We start from the raw sequence: 8,580 nt of genomic DNA, 5'->3' as shown, positions 1-8,580 counted from the left end.
GATTGATTCCTCAGCACACACACCCCACACACTCACTCTTACCCTCAGCACAGATCTTTTCACAGCAGTTCTCTCCATAGCTTTTCACTGTCTCTCTGCTCAGTCAGCTACATCCCTCACTCAGCACATACCCACACACTCTTACTCACATACACTCTCTCCTCTTTCTCTTGCCGTCTCATAGCCATACTCTGGATAATTATATGTTACATTTTCAGGGTCCAATCCGTTCCCATAACACATAATAAGTCAGTTTCTCTCAGGCTAAGAAGGTCACACTGACTGGCCAGTGAGTAACACTTGGCCAAGCATATAGCCTGAATGATTAGCGTTCCCAGGCAGAGAATGACAGGACTTAACACTAACAGTAATTGGATAAACCTTGAGTGGTTAGGGTATGTGCAGTCAATTACTGTAGGGGATTATGTCTCAATGTAAACAGCCTGACCTTGACTTAGCAATAAATACCTGGGAACTAGTCTTTGTGTATTTTCTGTAGAGACAGCTTAGTCTGTTTTGAATTTGTTCTGAGGTCTAAAATTAGCTGTCTTTGTGACTGAGAATACAGTTACTTTCCTGTATCAGTTATGAAAAATATTCTAATATTATTAGAATTATACAAATTAAGCAGAAATCATCTTTCTGGCCATCCACAGCAGTATGTCTGCCCAAAGATGTAAAACAAATTACCGGTAGGCTGTGGAAAGAACCCCACAGCTGTTCCTTTTGGGAGTTATGTGGTGGCACATGAGAAAGTTACAGACAGAAAATAAATGGTCATTAAGAGTCAGTAACTCAGCCGGGCGGTGGTGGCGCACGCCTTTAATCCCAGCACTCGGGAGGCAGAGCCAGGCGGATCTCTGTGAGTTCGAGGCCAGCCTGGGCTACCAAGTGAGTTCCATGAAAAGGTGCAAAGCTACACAGAGAAACCCTGTCTCGAAAAAACAAAAAAAACAAAAAACAAAAAAAAAAAACAAACAAAAAAAAGAGTCAGTAACTCCACAGCTTTGCCAGGGTGGGCTTCCCATCAGATCAGTCTGATGGGTTGACCTGTTAAATACTAGTTGTCATCTGCTGTATACTCCCACAGCTTGTGGTAGAGCCATTGCTACCAGCAGCTCTCAGTAACCAGGGGAGGACTAATTATTTTTTAATGACTTGATGTACTTGTCTTCCCCAGAAGTCCTAATCTCTGTAAAGATGGCTGCAGTAAGTGCTTACTTCAAATGGCATTGCAAAGCCTGCTTACTTTTTTTGACTTGGAAAAGTATAATGTTTCTTCTCTTTCTTTGATATCTTTTTTATTTGGGGTACTGGCTAATATCATGATCATGATTTCTTGACACTTGGGGCTTTTTATTAAGTTTTCACCTACTTCCACCACATGTATGATCATTTACCCTTTGGCTATTTACTTACCTTCTTGGTTTTTGGAATCTTAACTGAAAAAGTCATGGCTTTCTCTCTTCTTGTTCTCCAACTCCCTCTTTTTGGAAGTACCCAAGATTTACTGATTGTCTACCTGTCATTTACCTTAAAGTCTAATAAAACTTTCTCTAGCTTCTATCTGAATGCATTTCTATATTATTTTGTTAATGAGACTGAGAATTCAAAGAGAAATGTCTTAGTTATTGTTTTAATGCTGTGAAGAGACACCATGACTATGGAACTCTTATAAAGGAAAACATTTAATTGGAGCTGGCATACAATTCATAGGTTTAGTCTATTATCATCATGGCAGAAAGCATGGTAGCATTCAAGCAATCAAAGTGCCAGAGAGGTAGCTGAGAGTTCTGTGCCCAAATTGGCAGGCAGTAGGAAAAGAGAGAAACACTTGGCCCTTCTGAACACCAAAAGTCCACACCCAGTGACATACTTCCTCCAACAAGGCCATATCTACTTATAAATGCACAGCAAATAGCTCAGGCTTGTTTCTAGCTAATGCTTACACAAAAATAAATCCATATTTCCTTTTTATTTTTATTTTTTTCTTTTAACATAAAATCAAGTAAGTAGGCTTTTGATTCACATGTTTTTCTTTCTTTTTTTATTTAAGAATTTTTTTAATTTATTTTACATACCAACTACAGTTCCCACTCTCATCCCTCCTTCTGTTTCCCCCAACCTTCCCCGCCCCTGCCTTACCCAAGTGAGGTCTCCCATGGGGAGTCAGCAAAGCCTGGTACATTCAGTTGATGCAGGTCCAAGCTCCTCCTCATGTCCTCATGCATCAAGGCTGTGCAAGGTGTCCCACCATAGGTAATGAGCTCCAAAAAGCCAGCTCATGCACCAGGGATAGATCCTGATTCAATGCCAGGGGCTCCTCAAACAAACCAAGCTACGCAACTGTATCTAGTATGCAGAGGGCCTAATCTGGTCTCATGCAGGTTCTCCAGCTATCACTCTAAAGTTCCTGAGTTCCCTTGAGCTTGGGATATAATAGAGTATATGAGATGTAAATGGCTTATTGAAAGGTTAAGTGTATGGTGCAGCTTCCATGAGCTTTTCAACCATAATGTTGTTGGACTTTGTTGTAATGCAGCCTTTTGAGGGTCATCTGTGTTCCTATAAGCAACTCTTCACTTGTGTTCTGTAAGCTAAATCAATTCATTGGCTCAACAGTTTGAGCTTTGGTGAAAATGTGCTTTGAACAGTCAATAGTGTCATAACTGGAAAAAAAATTTGTTCACATCTTCAGGAAAAGTGAAAACAACAAAATCATATTCTAAAGAATTTTGAAAAGCTAATCATTTACTCAAAATTTTACCTTAGTGTGTTCATAAACACACATGTGAAGTTATCTGTTCTTACTTGCCACTCTTTTATTAATTTATTTCATCACCAATTATAGACCAAGCCATACTAGAATTGTGTTCAGCCATTTCAGCTCCATCAAATCTGTTTATCATTGATGTGATTCCTAACACAACAAAGTCATTTTTAAACCTGAAATAACTTCTGCAAGCAATATCTTCCTTGATCATTACAAATCAATGCGGACTTACTCTCTCTGAAGATCTAAAGGGGAAAGTGAATTGGAATTTTTTCATTGGTAATACAAAAACATCACAACCACCCTGGAGACACATTTTCAAAAGCAGCCAGGAGATTTAGGTATTCCACACCAATTCAATTTAGGGGATCCATTTTAGAAAACTTATTCACTCTCAAAAGAGAATTGTTTACTTAATTTGACAGAACACACTACAGTCAATATTTACTAATGTCTAAATTTGACAGAAATAATATGATATGAATGTTCTACACTGATTTCTGTTTGTGTGTAGTCTAGTCATCTAAAATATAATTTATCTCATTTGGACAAACATAATACATGATAGTAATAATAAAAAAAATAAAAATGAAAAGTCTACATAGTATGCTAAATTTGAGAAATGGAGCTATCTATGTATTTGTTTAGTATCTGATTGTGGTTTTTTCTATGAAAGTAACTAATATTTAATCAATATCTTATATTTTGTAATTATCAATATTGCCATGTGAATTTTAAATATTGCCATATTATTAATTTTTGTTTGTTTTCTTATGAACATTGTAATAAAGAAAAAAAGAACCATTCACATCAGGCTATTCAGACATGCTTATGGGATTTCACTACTCTGTCTCATACACTGATAGTTAGCTATTTCATTGCATTACTCTAGCTGAATTTATATATTTCTACTTCAAGTAAACCAATCACAGTGTCCTGCCACAAGACTGAATTATTTGGACATTTTTGTTCTAATTGTGAAACCTTGAATATTTTTGCTCAAATACCTCTGAAAAATTGTTTAGTCATAGTACGTGACATACTTGAGATTATAAATAAGATTCAATTATTTTTCACTGTATTTCACTGTTTTTACTAACATTTGTAGATACAAAGGGTTTCTGTTAAACCTGTATCCTCATCTATATAATAATATGTTATTTTAATCATTGTCCCCACCAAACCAACTCAAAACATAAGTACTACACATTAATTTTCTTTAACATGATTAACCAAGAAGACACTAGGTAATTAGGAAATAAATACGCAAGAGAAGTGAAAAAAATCAAAGAAAAAAGTAATTTTATGCAGAGTAGGCAACCCAAAACACAATATTAAATTTTAGTTTTGATAGCAGATGTTCTTAGTCAAGTGAAAGAAATCAACTTTATGAATTTGCCCCAGCAGGCTATTCTTAATGTAGATACAGATCACATAGAACTCAGTTGCATAGGCATAAACCATCAAGAATGACAAGGAGTTCTTATCTGACTAAGCAATGCAGCAAGTAACAAGAAAAACTTCCAGAGAAGCCTGCCTTACTCTCACACCACATTTCTATCATAGAAGGAAGCCAAGGGAAAAACTCAAGGCAAGAACCTGGGGGCAGGAAGTGATGCAGAAGCCGTGGAGGAATGTTTGTTTGTTTGTTTTAAACTGGCATTTTCTAAAATATTCAATGTCATTCTAAAATATCTAAAGTCTGTCAAGATGTGGCACATACCAGTAGGATATGCTACAGAGGCGGAGGCATGAGGATCACAATTTGGAGGCCAACCTACACCACAAGCTATAAGATGAAATCAACCCTTTCCTTACCAAGTTGTTTATGGTCATGACGCTTTACACAGGAATAGAAACCCTAAGAGAAAATTATAGTGTATTTCAAATATATTTTTAATTAGCTTTTCCCTTAAACTCTTTTAATTTGCATACCTTAGAATACAGTATTCCAGATATGGCTTCCCTGCCATTTCCAAGGAGCTTGGCTGACAACACACTTACCAAGAGTAACTGCTGCAGCCTTCCTTGTCCAGTACGCTATGATCCAACAACCTCATGAGGGTTTCTTATTGTCAGAAATTTATTCAACTCCTTGTTTCTACTTTATCAACGCCTCTGCATGGAGAGTAGGATATTTTATCACATGATGGAGGCAGGAGGAAGATCAGCCATTCAAGGCCACCTTCTGCTATATAGAAGGTTCTAGGTAAGTATGAACTAGAGCACATCCTGTCTCATGGAACAAGAACCAAAAGAAAGTAACAGTAGTTTAATACAATGTATTTAATATTTTCTGAAAATGTTGGGGAGACATGATATCTTGGTAATTTTTTCCAATAAACAAAAAAATTATTTCAGTTCCTCTTGCATTCAGTTGGTGATTTGCAGGGGAAGAGTTTTCATATGAATCATCCTAAGCATATTGTAAACCTATCACTTTAACACTTCTGTGAATCTATCCTGAGAGTAAGAAAATGAAAAAAATAAGAAAGTAGAGTTTTTCTCAATAGTTTATTATTCTGAAATAGCTAAAGGGAATATAAAACTAATGCCTGGAGGGAAGAAAAAAATAGCTTAAAGTCAGACACCACTTTAATGAAAGAAATTTTTAATATTCTTTGAAGAAGAAAAAATTATGGTTGTGAAAAACCAATAAATATGATATATTTTTAAACTTCATGAGCATAGGAGTAAACCAGAGTGACAGCTGCTGTTTGTCCTCTGACGTGTAGTAAAACAAATTCAAATGAAGTGTGAGCACATTGTTGGCATTCAAATTTTTGGAAACAAAATGTGCAAATTGGAAAATAAAAGGTTCATAGTATAACATAGTCAAGATTCTAAAAACATATTATGTCTATTCATGACTTTTTATAATTTTCTGTTATTATATATCAACTATAAACTTTTTCAGTGTCAGATAAGTAGCAGGAAAGCTGTCACATATTTAGAAAAAAAAGAATTTATGAAAATCTTTACCTATAATTTTCTAGGTATCTGTATCCTTTGCCTTTATATAGAATTGTTCACATCTTTAGATTAAAAGTATATATTTACATGGACACATATAATTTTCTCTGGGTACTGAAGTGTCTATTAAAGGTTTTAATTTCATTTAAAAGTTTCTTTTGTTCTTCATGTTAAATTGATATCATTTTATAAAAGGGGATTCAGTAGAGTGGCTTATACGTTAGGTACTGAATCCAATGGCAGCTATGAAGACAAAGAGATGGAGATGAGGAGTAGAGATGAGAAACAGAAAGCACCAGAAGCAGAGATGAGAAAACATTCACATCCCAGCCTGTGACTACTGACTTCTCAGCAGTATCAGTTGAGTACTGAAGACTTGGAAGATGTCTGGCAAGTTGTTGGTCTTCAGTCCATATTGCATCTGAAGCAACTGTAGGATCCTGGTAGCAAAGGGAAGCAGCAATAGAAATAGGGATAGACCCAGTCAGGCAAGGATACTTTGGATGTCAGAGCACACAGGTGTGAAGGTTGTCTTCCCTTTGAGGAAGTGTTCTTACAGACTCACCCAGAGGCTTACTTCTTAGTTGATTTTAAATTGCATTATGTTGACAATCAAGATTAAGCACTACAGTATCATTAGTTTACTTTAATGCATTTTTTATTGGTTTTTTTTTTGATTCATTCAAAAATTTATTGAGCAGCTAAAGATACAAAGGTATTAAAACATGGTCAGAGATGAGGCATATGCACAAGTGTAGAAAGCAGTAAAGTTCTCTGCATCACGAGAGTGAAAGAAAAATGCTTTAGGAAAATAGGAGATTACTTCCAGCATGCAAGGTGGGAATTGATGGCCAATCAGGAAAGGGGATTGTGATTAAAATAGAAGTCTTCAGTCTGGATTGTTGATGGTACTCAGTATGGACTATGTTTGTTTCTCCTTTTCCTCTTTCCCCATCTTTGGGCTTAATTTACCAGTAGTGCCCAGGACTGTTCAATGCTCTTTTTCTATACTTGCTTGCAATTTTGCCTTAATGTCTTCTACAGAACTAGGTCCTTTTGGTGTTTTAGGAGTTTTTTCCTGTTTTTTGAAAGACTCTTGACCCTTTGATCTTGGTGTTGATGGTTTTAAGTCTTTTCCATTTTGGTTTGATTTTTGTGTATTTTTGGCTGGGGTATCTAATACAGATTTCTTCACTGGAACTTTTTCTTCAGCTTCCTCATTATCAAAATCATCATCATCATCATCTTCATCATCCTCATCATCTTCGTTGTCATCCTCATCATCCTCGTCAAGTTTTACTTTTTTCTGCGGAACCTTGTTACCACCTCCAGGAGCAGATCATTTTCCAGACATACTTAAGAGTTTTACATCCTCCTCATCTTCATCTTCTGACTCTGCATCTTCCTCTACAGCTACTAGGTGCTGTCCACTAATATACACAGGCCCTGAACCACACTTCAACCTTAAGACCACAGGAGGTGTAATTTCAAAGCCCCCAAGAGAAACTGTTGGTTGTACAGACATTTTCAAAGTTGCCAGTGTTACTTTAATTGGACTGCCTTCATAGTTCATTGCTTCTGCCTCTACGATGTGTAATTCGTCTTTTGCCTCTGCCCCTAAACTAACCGTTCTTAGTGATAACTGGTGCTCATTCTCATCATTATCCATCTTAAAGTGATAATCCTTGTCAGCTTTTAGTTCACAACCGAAAAGGTAGTTCTGAGGCCTGAGAGGGCTCATGTCCATGTCCATCGAGTCTTCCATGAGGTGGAGGTGCGCACTTCGGTGTGAGAGAAGTCGTACAGAGGAAACTGCCTACTGCTCCTCAGAACAGACACGCAGGACAGAATCATGCCAGGGAGGCATTTTTATTGTTTTAATTCACAAGTTTCTCATCTATCCTAGGAATAATTATATATATATATATATATATATATATATATATATAATGTTTTGATTTTTAAAAATATTTAAATAAACACATCTTATAGCATATAATAACACAATTAAAGAGAAGCATTTCTACTAAAAGACATAGTACTATATTTATTTTAATATTTCATTTTGGATATCCCCTTGAAATTTCTAAAAACTGTATTGAAAAGACATATAATTAGGATCCAATTTGAACTTTCTATACTGAGAAAGAACATAATACATGTATTCATATATGTCCTACATCTTTTTTTACACAAAAGTCATGTGGAATTTATTACTGTATAAATTTCTTAAACACACACACACACACACACACACACACACACACACACACACACTCATACAGAGGGAAAGAGTTTAACTGGGCTTGGTCTACATGGTGGGAGTCATAACACTATGTCTGAAATCATCAAGCTCTTTTAATAAATCCCTTTCAGACACATACACACAAACACACAATAGTCTTCTTCAGTTGTGGACCCTGGGACCCTGGAAGCTACAATGATGACTTGCCTGACCGGATGTGTGAATGGATAAATAGTGACATAAATATTATAGGGATAACCAATAGCCTTCTGATTAGAATTAAGCCCCAGTCCACCAGCATGAACTCACATCTGGTACTGTAACCTTGACCAAGAACTGCTGTTTGGGGGTAAGATCACATGTACTAGGAGGTAACATATTATTTTACTAAATGGACACAGAATCAAACTGACCTATAAATACTTTTAATATAGTGCCTATCTCTCACCTCATCAATGATGCTTCCTTCCTTTAGGAAGTGTATTAGAATTAATATAAAGACACAAAAAAGGTCAAAGTGTGGAGAATAAGTGTCAGTGGAATGTTTAGCCTTAAGTGAGGAATCTCTATCACACTACTTTCCCCAAGG

General features: G+C 36.2%; 1 pseudogene; it reads right to left on the bottom strand.

Annotated features, from left to right (window-relative positions):
• Positions 1-6,480: 6,480 nt before the first annotated feature.
• LOC131904637 (nucleophosmin-like) lies at positions 6,481-7,564 on the bottom strand (annotated as a pseudogene).
• Between the last annotated feature and the right edge of the window lie 1,016 nt (positions 7,565-8,580).

The sequence above is a fragment of the Peromyscus eremicus genome, chromosome 2, assembly GCF_949786415.1.
Source record: "Peromyscus eremicus chromosome 2, PerEre_H2_v1, whole genome shotgun sequence".
Classification (NCBI taxonomy): Eukaryota; Metazoa; Chordata; class Mammalia; order Rodentia; family Cricetidae; genus Peromyscus; species Peromyscus eremicus.
This window is presented reverse-complemented; position numbering and strand designations above follow the sequence as displayed.